Source organism: Ooceraea biroi, chromosome 1 (genome assembly GCF_003672135.1).
Source record: "Ooceraea biroi isolate clonal line C1 chromosome 1, Obir_v5.4, whole genome shotgun sequence".
NCBI classification, from domain to species: domain Eukaryota; kingdom Metazoa; phylum Arthropoda; class Insecta; order Hymenoptera; family Formicidae; genus Ooceraea; species Ooceraea biroi.
Genome location: NC_039506.1, coordinates 17,433 through 32,297, shown reverse-complemented (window position 1 = coordinate 32,297; position 14,865 = coordinate 17,433).

Below are 14,865 nucleotides of genomic sequence, written 5' to 3'. Positions count from 1 at the left end.
TGCGATTACAACTTATGAATACAGCGCGCGTTGCCCCTTACATCAATTCGCACGCGAGTCTGTTATTGTTGCACTTCTGACGCGTATAATCACGAGCGATTCTTTCACGATCGCGCTTAATTAGCTTTTGACGAAATATATTATATCATTACCGTCTTCAATATCACATACACAGTTCCAGGAGAACGGTCGAATGAGAAATAAAAAAGAGAAAAGATGCAATCGTATCAATGCAATTTATTTTTTAGTAACGTTTAGCTATTTTGTTCTTCATTATCTCGCATATGATTAATGCACGCGGCTAGAATTGTAACGGACGTACAAAATTTAAACAGTTTCTCAGCGTCTTATCTAGTGGTTATAAATCTCCCATCGTAAAGTTCATACGTCAATTCGAACGTGTTGAGTCAATCTTTTCACAAGTCTCTCTCTCTCTCTCTCTCTCCCTCTCTTCCCTCCTCTCCCATTGATTGTGCAGTATCGCGAAAACGATTTTTACGGTTACATATCATCGCCTCGCGCGATTCACGTGGTTCTCCCTTTCCCTGCCGCCTCGAGCAGCCGAATCACGAATCAAAGATCCGCCGCAATTTGTAAAACGGCTATCGTAGCAGCCGCATCGCGGATTTGCAAAGCGCTGTACTTATTGTCTGACCTTACGCGGAGTATCTCCTTCGCGCGCCGCCACAAAGACCTCCTTTGTTTAGCCGTGTTATTGATTGCACACCGTCATAACAGCGTTTTTAGCCTGCGGTCCTCGGCGCCACGGTGTGTCGCTTTTCTCCAGAGCCGTCGCGCGCACAAAACCCCGAACAAACTGTCCTCCCTTGCGACGCGAACGTCGTTACGTAAGAAAGCTATTGTTCCGGATGTCATCTTGTAAATGATACGTCGCGAGTCAATGATCGCAGATTCTCTTCTTTGGTGATGCTTGTGTATTTTATTTTGTGTATTTTAGCGAGATATTTCGAAAGTTTTAATATTTTTGTATAATAATAAATTATGTGAAGGAATCGATGATATCTGAGATACAGAGAATTTACTGCATCTGCTTCTAGTTTGCATTTAAGATGCGTGCAACTTAGAACCCGGGAGGGAAGACATTATTTGAACTTTTGCTGCGAATGCCGCAAAGTTTGATTCTCGTGCTTTTTTGCCATCTGTATGACAGCAACGACGTATCGCGGGTCAGCGGTCGTGCGTTTCTTTCACGTACAGCGGTTCAGCGACCCGGAGTCGCCCGGCAGTTTCAGATTTCGCAAGCGAATCGAGCGTTTGCCCGGCCGTTTGCCGTTCTCAGGTATGCGATAACACGTTGCTCGGCATTTGCGTGTCACGTTGTAATGCCGTAAGTGCAGGCAAAGGGGGGGGGGAAGGCCCTCCGGCTAATCGAAGATTAGCTCGCGATCGACACGAGATCAGGAAAGTGATCGATGGAAATCGTGAACGCGCGACTCGCGGCGCGATCGGCACTGCAAAACCGATCGGTCGGTTTCGTTGCCGATCGAGAGGCACGTAACCTGCCGATTGTACTGGATGCTGCGAGCTCTGTAATACACGATGTAATTGGTGACACAATCGAGAAACAGGCAATCACGGAACAGACCTAGATCAAGCATCTTCGTTGTCGATCTCTGGCTGGAGCAGTTTCTAAATTTGGATACGTGTGTATGCGCGTGAGAAGCATCATTCTTGTGACGGAGTATTAATTCGCAAGCAATTACAGTAGAGTCCGAATTATCCAACCTCGCCTTATCCAAACTTAATTTTTTGAGTTCCTTTAGTGTAATAAAATATTCTTATGTTTTATTTGATGAAGATTTTAAGAAGAAAGAAGTGTTGCCTTATATGTATAGAGTTTAAAGACATAAATACAATTTCTATTTAAAATACATTTTTTATAAAATAAAATATAATCTCGGTTATATCCGACTTTTTCGATTATTCGACCTACCATCGGTCCACATTAGGTCGGATAATCTGAACTCTACTGTAATTCATTTTTATCTCACGTGGCGTGTAAGAATCAATAAATATTCTATCGCGGCTTACATAAGGATCGATTGCATGATCGGCTTTGGTAAAATTCAAATTTTGTCATTTGCAAATTCGTTGCCGCCGTGCAACGGGGAAAGATTCGCAGGTGGAGCTTCGTTGTCGCCGCAAACGGAGAGAGTTGTCGGTTGACGGAAACCGGTTTGCGTATTTTTTATGCCCGCGCGAATTAATAAAGTAATTGATTTGCGCGACTCGGTGACATTCTCCACACTTTGCCACGCCGAGACGCGATTGAGCGAGATACTCAACATCCGGCTCGCGAAAAAAGCTTCGCGGTCGACACGTAAGACCTATCGGATAAACAGTCGTTCGCAGTTTTATCGCGGGCTGTCGCTTGCCACATAATCGGCACCGTTTCGTAACGGGCGTGTTAAATATTACGCGCTCATTAAGCGTTACGCCGTGTACACGTGCCACGGCGAACTGTCATCCCGCGGACCCATTAAAACGTTCGATTACGCGACTCGCTCGATGCCGACGTTAATCGGCTCGCTGCGTTTCACGAGCGGAATACCGATCGCGTTCGGATCGCGATGCAAATCACTCGGGAAGTCAATCCGTCGTTGACAGAGCTACATAGCCGGTAGCTCGATAAAGAGATATTATTTTTCTCGCTACCAATGTCTTTAATTAGAAGAAACCTTTTTCCTCGTTCGCGATACATAGCGTGATATTAAAGTCGTCCAGTACGTTGCTGACGTAACGTGCCTGATTTTTGAGGTATCTTAAAATAGCCGGCATTCACAAACAATTCACGGCACGCTTCGTTTTTTCTCTCGAATGACTAAAGAGCTCGGTACCGGGAAAATTTTAGATCTCTGCAACGTCTGAGACATCAAGTGCTCGACGATGGTAGTTAACATTTGCACGACGCTCGACTCCGGGAGTTTACACACGCGTTTACACGGCGGCGCAAAGTGCATCGACGAATGGCCACCTGTGTCCACACGATTGGTAACAAGGCTCAACGGGAAACGCCGTTCCTTCCACCTGCGGGCGGAAGAAATAAAAGATATAAAAAAAAGAGAATCTACATTAGTCTCTCGAACACGGCGTAACACATGCTCACTTTTTTACGGTCGATAAACCGTAATGAGCCGCGTCTCCTCGATGCAAAGCAACATAAAATAAAAAACGATTACGACAGGCTAAGAGTTCATTTATAATTGAGGGAACATGTTTCTTTCTGCTTTTTTTTTGCACTCTTGCCTTGGTGTATCTCTGTGAGAGGAATTATCAAAATTTTTTACTGAAGAACTTTTCGATGAGCTTAAGTCAAAGACCGCGCACGACTTTTTTTCGGGTAATCTCGTGCATTATTGATCTCAATTTTCATGTGTTTTTCGTCTTATTAACTTTTTCAGTTAAAAGTGGATTTAACTGTCAAATTGATAAGAAAAGCGCGCAAGTTTTTAATGAGAAGGACAGGATAATAGTTGACTTTATGGGCAGATTCAAGGAAGGGACAGCTGCACTTTCAAAATTACACAGGAAGGGCAAGAAAGCGTTTAGATTACTAATAACGCAGAGCTCCTCTCGTTCGTGTCACGTGATGCTTACATTATACTACTTCATTCTAAATCTCATTGACCTGCCGTACACAACCGTAATAGCTATTCATGCGCTGCGCATACCCCGCGTATAATAGCCGCGGATTCATGAATGAAGCAGACAATTCGAGGGTGGGCGTCCCGGGAAGAAAGGATAGGCCGCACGGTTTGGCCTTTTTGAGGGCCCGGCGATCAGTAATTCATGCGTACACACAAGGGCACCAGACAATGGATGGATAATCGAGGCGCGCACATGTGCACGATCGGCTGCAGCAACTGTGCGGCATAGGGATCAGTATCGTTGCGCGATTCAACGAAACGCGACGCATTCGCGAGCGGGAAAATTACTTAACAACCCCAATTACAAAAAAGGGAGATGGAAAGGGAGGGAACGGAAAAAGAAACGAGAAGGAGCAGCACGATTCCATGAATGCCACGATCAATCCGGCGATAAGACGCTGTCGGCCGCGCAACGACCGCGCAACTTTGCGCAACAATGGATGAGTGTTGCACCGCGCCGGCTCTTTGTCGCCCGATCGGCTACCATGCGAACACGATACGGTGCAAAGACCGCGTGCGGCGCGTTCACCGACAAGACAAAGATTGTTTATCGAGCGCGTCGGCAGTTAATGGGCCTGCGTCTGAATGGAGCGAGCGATTATATTGGCACGTAATCGCGCCACAAGGGGAGAGACAGCTCGAGAGAAACAGGGAGACGGAGGGAGGGATAATGTACGGATACGCAGGGATATAATGCGTACGATACGTCTGAGCTTGAAGATTGATAGCAGTCGATAATCGAAAATCCGCGTTTCCCGTGGCAATCGCAGACAGTTGCTTCGGTTTCTCTGCTTCTGCGGGAAAAATGCGCAATTCGAGGATCCAAAAGTTTTAATGACTTTTCTCGACCTGCAAAAAAATCTGCAGTTTGAGAAAAAATGCAAAAGGAGCGGAGAAAGAAAGAGAAAGAGAGAGACGCGTGAACGTGCGATGATGACGGCGTCAGGCAGATCTCCCTTCAATCATCCGAGAAAGACTGCACGTTATTTCGCGCTGCACGGACATCCGCGTCTATTCTCGTGCCCGTATCTGTATTCTCGTGTGTCCAGATTCCTCGAATACACGACTGCCGCTCGCATTGCTTCGATAGGTGCTTTTTTTATGCGCCCCCGTGCGTCGCATGTGTACCTACGTAAGCGCGAGTGACTGAATAACTGTAGAGAAGTGAGAGATATACAAAAGCAATGCGGTACAGTATGAAATTGGTGGGCGGAGCGGAGAGAAACAATGCTTGTGTTATGCATTGTGTTCGGGCCGAGTGCGCCGTGCGTATAACAGGCCGCTGGATAAATAGAAAGGTAGAGGGAGAGGAGAACCGCGCTCGCGGCATGTTGGCTTATTAGTTTCGTACTGACAATGAATGACACAATTTATCTCAATGGAATCGGAATCGGTTGCACGAGGGCGTTATTTACTTTGACGTTCCTATTACATCGAAACGCTCGGTGGAGCGTTTGTGTGACAGGGTCATAAGGAGCGATCGAAATCGGTTACGAGCCAATTTCCAGCCGCTGGAATTCTCGTTCGTCGCCGTGCGCCGGTACGTCGTGGCGGTCGAAAGTGCCCCTGACGATTATAAATGAATCCCTAATTGCGACTGTTATCGTGCGATGGTTTAACGTTCACCGTCGAATACGAATTACGTACTCGATAATCACGTCGCCACCGCGGCGCCTCGTTTACGTCGCGATAGGCGCGAAAATGAGTGCTCTTCGGAGTGAGTGCCGGTCGGCGCGCGAGATGTCGGCGTGCGCGAATTTATAGACTAACGGTATAACCGGGCGGCAATTTGCGGGATACTCTTGCGCTAGGTAAGACTCGCGCAATTATCCGCGCTTCTCGACGAGAGAAAGAAGAGAGAGAAGAGAAATAGAGAGAGAGAGAGAGATTGACTTTTCTCTCTCTTTTTTTCTCTCCGAGGAGCGAGGTTCCGCACCAAGATGGAAAGGAATCAGGGAACACGACCGAGAGCCACGGCGAGAGGTGGCGGTTCTCTAATGGATAATGAGTCACGCTAATTGGAAACGGACTCGGCGAGAATAGTTCGGTTACCATTCTCATGGTGAACACGATCCAGCGATGCGTGTAACCGTACGAGAGATGGCGAATACGATACACTCCGCCGCGCTCGTGCTACATCGGCGCGAGGAACTCTGGATGCCGACCGGGGCTCCATGAGAGAGAAGTTGCGCAACTTCCTGTCCCATTATTACGTATTGTCCTGGTGCTCGTCGTGTGCACTGGCATTCCGTGCCTCGCGGATAGTACGTCGCGTTGCACACTGATGCTGCTGCACGCGATGCATCCGATCGCTTTCGGAACAATACGCCGCCACCGGCGCTGGAGGCTCGAGCGGAGGCACGCGCGCGACGTTGTCCGCGTGCTGCGTGCGTACGCACGTGTGTAGAGTCACTCTCTCTCTCTCTCTCTTGTTCTTGTATCGCTACACTTATTACGTATACGTCTCTTACTTGCGCACTGTCCCGCGTGGGTGGATTACGTCGAGAGTGCGGCATGCACTTTCGGTGCGTCGCGACACGTCGTGACCATTTTTGGGAAACTCGTTCTGCGTGGTGTTCCTTCTTTTGTGAGCGCGATAGACTGAAAGGTAGTTTCTTAAAGAAGAATCTTTATGATTCCAAGATATATGTATTTTCTACAGATTATTATCATGCTCAAAACCCAGTATGATATTTATATGTATATACATCTCTAAAAGCATTAACGTGTAAATATCAATATTAATGCGATTTCTTGCAACATCAGTGCACCTTAATACCAGCAAATAGTGCTCGCTCTCGATGTGATTGTTCGCGCGCAGTAAGCGGGATACGTAACAGTTATAAGAAATCACTCATGAAAATTAATTACTCAGGTACTGGCGTTCCGCGAAAGATTCGTGTTCTCGTGCACTCTCGCGTCGTACTCGCGCGCTTATCACGAAAGGCGGTAATACGTGACGCCGCTCGTTCCAGCTTATCGCACATCCAACAGGTAGAGAATTCATTTACATGGCCGATCGTAATTATTATGTAATCAACGTCAACGTCGCCAGAAGCGGCGGACAGTGAAAAAGGCGGGCGTCGGACTCGAATTGATTTCCAATAAATCAGGGAGAGGCCATCGACGGCGTCTCTTAGTATGCGCATATTAAACGCGATGCAACACAACCGTCGTCTATCCTCTCCATGCGAAAGGTGCCTTTATCGACAATTTATTCCGTCGCTGATCTTTCCTCGCACGCACTCGTTTCCCAATTAGATCTAGTATCGCACGCCGCAACGATTTCCGTGAGTGCGAGGCGAGAGGTGTGCACGCGAGTTCCTCTCTCCTGCTGTCTCCCTAGTTCTCTGTCTCTCTTTTTCGCGAACACGCATCTGCTGCTGAGCACGCGAGTAAATACGTCGTGCATGTCAGCGACTGACCGGGGACCAGATAGAAACACGTGTACGCACTTGCTACCGACGTGTTAACGCGATTTGAGACCTCGCGCAATTTGTCGCCGAGTGTCTCGTACGGCTGTTGACGGTTACATGCGCGATCGCACATGGAGCCGCGCGATTTAGCGCTGAGACCAAGAGAGATGCGCCTCTCTGCGTTCTATGTATCGCGATAACAAAACACCGTCAAACAATTCGGCGAAGCGAAAGGAGAAACTTGAGGAGGATCTCTTTTTCTCGTCACTTTGATATCGCTGTGCATTATCCGCGAGAACGAGATTAGATGAGACATTAAATATAAATTATGCAATCAATTAAGTTCAAGGAAATTTGTATTTATTGGTCGAAGAAGCGGGATTAAAGTCTCGATTAATATTGACGTTTCAAGCATCACTATGCATCTTCTGCATTCACAAAACAATGTTGCATCTTGTTGAAGTGGCGCTATTATTATATATATAGGAACACCGCGGAACGCTATGGTAATTTCGCAGAACTATTCGATGCAACTGTGCAGGAGCGGCAATTGAACCAACCGATACGGGAAACCCGGCGAAGACGCTAAAGAAAGGGGACGTGCACCGAGTGACTAATGCACTTTGCATCGCGCGCGGGTCTCCGTGCGAGCAACGGCCGCTCAAGCATCGATAGTCGCTTATCTCCTTGCCATTTTCCCTGTGCAACGGCCTTTAAGGTGTCCGTGTCGCTGACCAGAGCGACGCGACTGTTACATAGCCTGACATTTTTTTTCCGTGTGCACATACGTGCGTGGGAAACCGTTTATTCGCGGTGCCAACACGCGTGCGCTACCAAATCATTACGCGTCTTCACACGAACACACATATACACGCACGTGTTCGCGACTACATGCGACAATGCATTTGCATAAGCAGGTTGCACGGCGTGAAGCGTGAACCGTCCACGGTGGACGATCTATTAATTATACATTCCCGCGCCGTCTCCTACTGTGATACCGCTTTAATCGCATCGTGAGGCGTGTTACTGAACTGCGATATTATACTCAGAAATATTCCATGATGCAAGTGCGGCTCGCGGAACCGCTCGTAAAGAATATACTGATTGTCATGCACCGCGAGACGTCGTGGCAAAATCGATAAAAACGCAGCAACAAGGCCCAAATATAAATGCACTCTCACGTTATTCTTTTGCGTGTAATAGAAAAAATGGAGTCGCGATTATCGTAATTTGTCGCGTGGCAATACGCGGTGTTCACGATCGCGATGGTGCTTGTACATTAATGTGTCCCTCTCGCTCTTTCTTTCATTTTGGTTGGTCTCGATGATGCATGCCGAACATGTCTGAGGGGAATCGTGTAATCGCGGACATTTTATCTATTATCGGTTGACTTCTTCTTATGAGCTGCGCGCCGCAAGAACGTGCATGCGCGCGGTTTGGTATGCGACAAGCGGACAGAACCTTTTCAGAGCGTTGGCGCCGATACCAAACCGGTAGAAACAGGTAGTCCATCTACGTCCCCGTGGTGCTGCATGACGACGGCTACGACGTGTCCTGCACTACGTACCGTGATTTTATGAGCTCGATCGATTCGACGAATCGCTGGTACTCGACGAGTAATACAGGCTGTTTTCAAACCTACCGCCGAATGCTTTGAGAATATGTAGTACCTTAGAATTGAAAATTTTTTTCAATAAAATTATTTTAGCGAATTAAACGGTATATATTAAGGCATGAGCAAGACAACTTTTCGGTTGCGCGCAACTGCGTGAGATTTATTTAATGTTGGCGATTGCAGAAACGCTGAGAGAAATGTTTCCTATTTATATTATCTTGTTACAACTTTTAAGCTCAGTGCTATAATATTAAAAATGTGTGACTATGTAGCTTTGCATTCAACAGCGTTTTATTTAATTTTATTACTCGTCAATATCGAGCTGTGCGCACTCCGTATTCATAAAGATACAGATTGTAAATCGACTTGCAATGGGTTCAACGGGCGATGATGAGTTATACGATGGACATTATAGACCGATAGCGGTAACAATAAGTATTTCGCGCGTAATGGAACGACACGTTTCGACACGGTTCTCTCGTTGGTATGCGAGCTCGTTAAATATGTTGAATCGTAGTCAAAGGGTGCCGTGTGTCGATACGAGGTCAATAACACCGCGCCGATAACGAAGTGCGAGGGCCTGGGACTCGTTTCTCTCCTCTCTCGTTGATTGTCTCCGACTCCGAGATGCACTTCACCTATTTCAGAACACGTCCGTTGCTGCGCGCAGCCGATGCTGCTTTATCTTCGCGTGTGCAGACCGCCTCTTCTTGATGTGGCCCCGATGTCGGTGAACTATAAAAGCGGCCGGTTGCGCGTTTTCGCGGTCGTCGTTTGAGAGCCTGAAAGCAAAAGTCGCCGTCAGACGTTCTTATCGTTTTGATTTACACGTTTCTTGCTACAGGGAGAGATTTCTCCCTTCGTATGCGCAATGACGTACGTACGCGCTCTTTGAATATCGTTATGAAGCTATTGTCTAGAATTCTGAAGTTTAACAACACGCAATGCATTCTTGAGACTTAAGTGCTAATTGTGTGTTGATGTTCTTTCTTTTAACTTTTCTTTTCCACTCTCGATATGTCAATTCTTCACAAACAGCTCGCATTTCAACTGGTTATGGATGGCGCAAATATTTCCTCAGCAATTCACAAAATTGCAAGGTGCCTTTGTTCATGGTCCATGGAAAGAGGGAGGATGAAGAGAGACAACAAGAATACGTGGCGGCATGCGGTGTCTTGTGCTCAGGAGGAGTACCAGAGAATTATGTCCTTATTGTATGTTAATAGGATCCCATCGCACACACGAACCCCTCGTAAAAATAGCACGCGGACCCTCGCCGCCGAGTCTTTCCCTCTTGATCGGTATTTTCTAGTTTGTGGAACTTGTATCTTAGACATTCGACCACGATCCAGAGCAAGTCGCTTTGTAGTCCACCGATGCTCTCATTATGCATCATTGTGAAAGCCCACGATCTAAATCCGTACCGAGAGACGGATGATTTCCTGGAACCGGAGCGTATTATTAGGTCGAAGCTTTTTCTCGCTGGCGCCCGATGTATCGATGACGATTGGCGTTTGTGCTTCTCGCCAGATCGATTGACGATTCTTGAATAATAAAATGTACGTGGCATACTATAAGAACTCAGCCGATTTTCCAACTATCGCCGTTCTCTTTTCTACTTTTCTCCTCTGTTTCGAGGTTCATTTTCTAATTCCTTGGCGCGTACGTGTTTCTGACAGTGGCATTGCGCCGTGTCATCTGCGGCTCCAAACGCAGCCGTATGATCCCGAGGTTTATGCGCCTAACACGAGAATCGGGTTCAATGCCAGCGCGCGAGATGAGAGCGGTTGTATTTAGCTGAACTCGCTCGCGCGTGAAGCCCCGTCATAACTCTCGCGTGCGATTTTTAGCACGGTCGGTGGAATATTGTCTCCTATTTCGGGAGCGGGTGGTGCAGCTTCGGCCGATGCCTCACAACGCCGTACGCATCAACGCCGCGCTTTAACGAGGTGTAATGCGCTGTAACGTATGACGCTTTACATAAATTCCGCTGTGACGCGAGAACACTCGCGGCCGCCACGCAAGTCGTAAGTCATACGTTTATGTCCTCCTCGAGGACCGCTCTTTTCGGCGACGTGCTGCTGCGCTCGACACATGTTCGCACTTGTACCCCCGCCTGTTTCTTCTCGTGGATGATGAGATATTATGATGCACTCCGAATTTCTCTCCTGAGGCTGAACGACTCTCTCTCCTTCTCTCTCCTCTCTCTTTCTCTCTCTCTCTCTCTCTCTCTCTCTCTCTCTCTCTCTCTTTTCAGTATGAAACTTTGCTTGACCGGCAAATTACACGATCTCATTCGATTCGGCAAACAATCATTTTAATGTTTGGAAAGTTGCACCCTCTTAAGAACGCCTAACCGGATTTATTTCCTGATCCCCTGCTCTTTCTCGTGGAATGGCCACTTCTGTTGTTGTTTTTTTCTGTGGCCTTCGACTGATCGACAACTCGGTTTCACCCTCGGCGGGAATTATCGATCTTCGAAAGTGGGCGTGTCGAAAAACGTGCTCTCGATTTTGGTTTCCACGCTCGGGTTTTACGAGCCGCTCGTAAACGCAATGCAGCGTTGCCCCTTCAGTCCTGGTCTTCGCGGTATTACTGCGTACATACGGCACTTCTGTTAACGTATGTCGTAACTTTATCGTTCGGAACCTTGTGACGTGAACAAGACTTGTTTATTACGGTAGCGAGGTGTGAAACAATGTTTGGAAGCCCGTCAGAACAACTGTGCGTTTTGACTTTTCATATTGGATGTTAAAATCATTCTTTACGGTGTGTGTGAAGCTGGCGTATCATTTCGCGGAAAATCATTAATTATTGAGAGTTCTGGCTCCCTTTTTAATAGTTCTAGAGTTCCTGATAGGTTAACACATAGTTCTGGCCATTAAAGCGAAAAAATCGCATAGTGCAAAGTGAGACGCCAACTTCACGCAGCGTCTCACTTTGTCCTGCGACAGTTTCCGCCATAATTCCGGCTAGATTTTAAAAGATCTACAGTTCTACATGAGTTCTAGAAAGAGTTCTAGCGAAAAACATTTTTTCATCTTTTTATAATTATTAAAGCTAAAAAATGTTTAAGGGAATGAGACTGGTTAATTTCAGAGAGTTCTGTGCTTTATGAAATATTTCTCGTGTAGTTCTGAACATATTTAACCATTTTCCAAGAGTTCTGAATGCAAACATTAACAATTATTTAATAAAAAATTTTTATCGTCCGAGAAAGACGTATCTACGAGTTCTATGCACCTCTCATACATAGCACTCTGTAGGAAAATCATAAGTATGTGCGGAACTATAAAAGTATTTTAAGAAAGCCAGAACTCCGACATTTCGGCCAGCGTCTCACTGGTAAAGTCGAAAACGTCCACTCTTCGGGTGAAATAATTTTTAAAAAATTTTCTAATCGTTGTTCCTGTCAGAACTCTTTGGAAAGGCATTGTACATGTCCGGAACTATACGAGAACTGTTTTAGAATAAGCAGAACTCTCGAAAATCGACCAGCGTCTCACCCATATCTCTGTATATCCGTCTTTCTCGGACGATAAAATATTTTTAAAATAATTGTTTAAGTGCTTTTGATTTAATAACGTTAAATATTCTGCTTAAAATATTTTATAGTTTCACAGACTTATGACCACAGTCTCACATATATCTCCGTAGATACGTCTTTCTCGGACGATAAAAATTTTTTATTAAATAATTGTTAATGTTTGCATTCAGAACTCTTTGGAAAATGGTTAAATATGTTCAGAACTACACGAGAAATATTTCATAAAGCACAGAACTCTCTGAAATTAACCAGTCGTCATTCCCTTAAACATTTTTTAGCTTTAATAATTATAAAAGATGAAAAAATGTTTTTCGCTAGAACTCTTTCTAGAACTCATGTAGAACTGTAGATCTTTTAAAATCTAGCCGGAATTATGGCGGAAACTGTCGCAGGACAAAGTGAGACGCTGCGTGAAGTTGGCGTCTCACTTTGCACTATGCGATTTTTTCGCTTTAATGGCCAGAACTATGTGTTTAACCTATCAGGAACTCTAGAACTATTAAAAAGGGAGCCAGAACTCTCAATAATTAATGATTTTCCGCGAAATGATACGCCAGCTTCACACACACCGTAAAGAATGATTTTAACATCCAATATGAAAAGTCAAAACGCACAGTTGTTCTGACGGGCTCCAAACATTGTTTCACACCTCGCTACCGTAATAAACAAGTCTTGTTCACGTCACAAGGTTCCGAACGATAAAGTTACGACATACGTTAACAAGAAGTGCCGTATGTACGCAGTAATACCGCGAAGACCAGGACTGAAGGGGCAACGCTGCATTGCGTTTACGAGCGGCTCGTAAAACCCGAGCGTGGAAACCAAAATCGAGAGCACGTTTTTCGACACGCCCACTTTCGAAGATCGATAATTCCCGCGAGGGTGAAACCGAGTTGTCGATCAGTCGAAGGCCACAGAAAAACAACAACAACAGATGGCCATTCCACGAGAAAGAGGCAGGGGATCAGGAAATAAATCCGGTTAGCGTTCTTAAGAGGTGCAACTTTCCAAACATTAAAATGATTGTTTGCCGAATCGAATGAGATCGTGTAATTTGCCGGTCAAGCAAAGTTTCATACTGAAAGAGAGAGAGAGAGAGAGAGAGAGAGAGAGAGAGAAGAGAGAGAGAAAGAGAGAGGAGAGAGAAGGAGAGAGAGTCGTTCAGCCGTCAGGAGAGAAATTCGGGAGTGCATCATAATATCTCATCATCCACGAGAAGAACAGGCGAGGGTACAAGTGCGAACATGTGTCGAGCGCAGCAGCAACGTCGCCGAAAGAGCGGTCTCGAGGAGGACATAAACGTATGACTTACGACTTGCGTGGCGGCCGCGAGTGTTCTCGCGTCACAGCGGAATTTATGTAAAGCGTCATACGTTACAGCGCATTACACCTCGTTAAAGCGCGGCGTTGATGCGTACGGCGTTGTGAGGCATCGGCCGAAGCTGCACCACCCGCTCCGAAATAGGAGACAATATTCCACCGACCGTGCTAAAAATCGCAACGCGAGAGTTATGGCGGGGCTTCACGCGCGAGCGAGTTCAGCTAAATACAACCGCTCTCATCTCGCGCGCTGGCATTGAACCCGATTCTCGTGTTAGGCGCATAAACCTCGGGATCATACGGCTGCGTTTGGAGCCGCAGATGACACGGCGCAATGCCACTGTCAGAAACACGTACGCGCCAAGGAATTAGAAAATGAACCTCGAAACAGAGGAGAAAAGTAGAAAAGAGAACGCGATAGTTGGAAAATCGGCTGAGTTCTTATAGTATGCCACGTACATTTTATTATTCAAGAATCGTCAATCGATCTGGCGAGAAGCACAAACGCCAATCGTCATCGATACATCGGGCGCCAGCGAGAAAAAGCTTCGACCTAATAATACGCTCCGGTTCCAGGAAATCATCCGTCTCTCGGTACGGATTTAGATCGTGGGCTTTCACAATGATGCATAATGAGAGCATCGGTGGACTACAAAGCGACTTGCTCTGGATCGTGGTCGAATGTCTAAGATACAAGTTCCACAAACTAGAAAATACGATCAAGAGGGAAAGACTCGGCGGCGAGGGTCCGCGTGCTATTTTTACGAGGGGTTCGTGTGTGCGATGGGATCCTATTAACATACAATAAGGACATAATTCTCTGGTACTCCTCCTGAGCACAAGACACCGCATGCCGCCACGTATTCTTGTTGTCTCTCTTCATCCTCCCTTTCCATGGACCATGAACAAGGCACCTTGCAATTTTGTGAATTGCTGAGGAAATATTTGCGCCATCCATAACCAGTTGAAATGCGAGCTGTTTGTGAAGAATTGACATATCGAGAGTGGAAAAGAAAAGTTAAAAGAAAGAACATCAAACACAATTAGCACTTAAGTCTCAAGAATGCATTGCGTGTTGTTAAACTTCAGAATTCTAGACAATAGCTTCACAACGATATTCAAAGAGCGGTACGTACGTCATTGCGCATACGAAGGGAGAAATCTCTCCCTGTAGCAAGAAACGTGTAAATCAACGATAAGAACGTCTGACGGCGACTTTGCTTTCAGGCTCTCAAACGACGACCGCGAAAACGCGCAACCGGCGCTTTTAATAGTTCACCGACATCGGGGCCACATCAA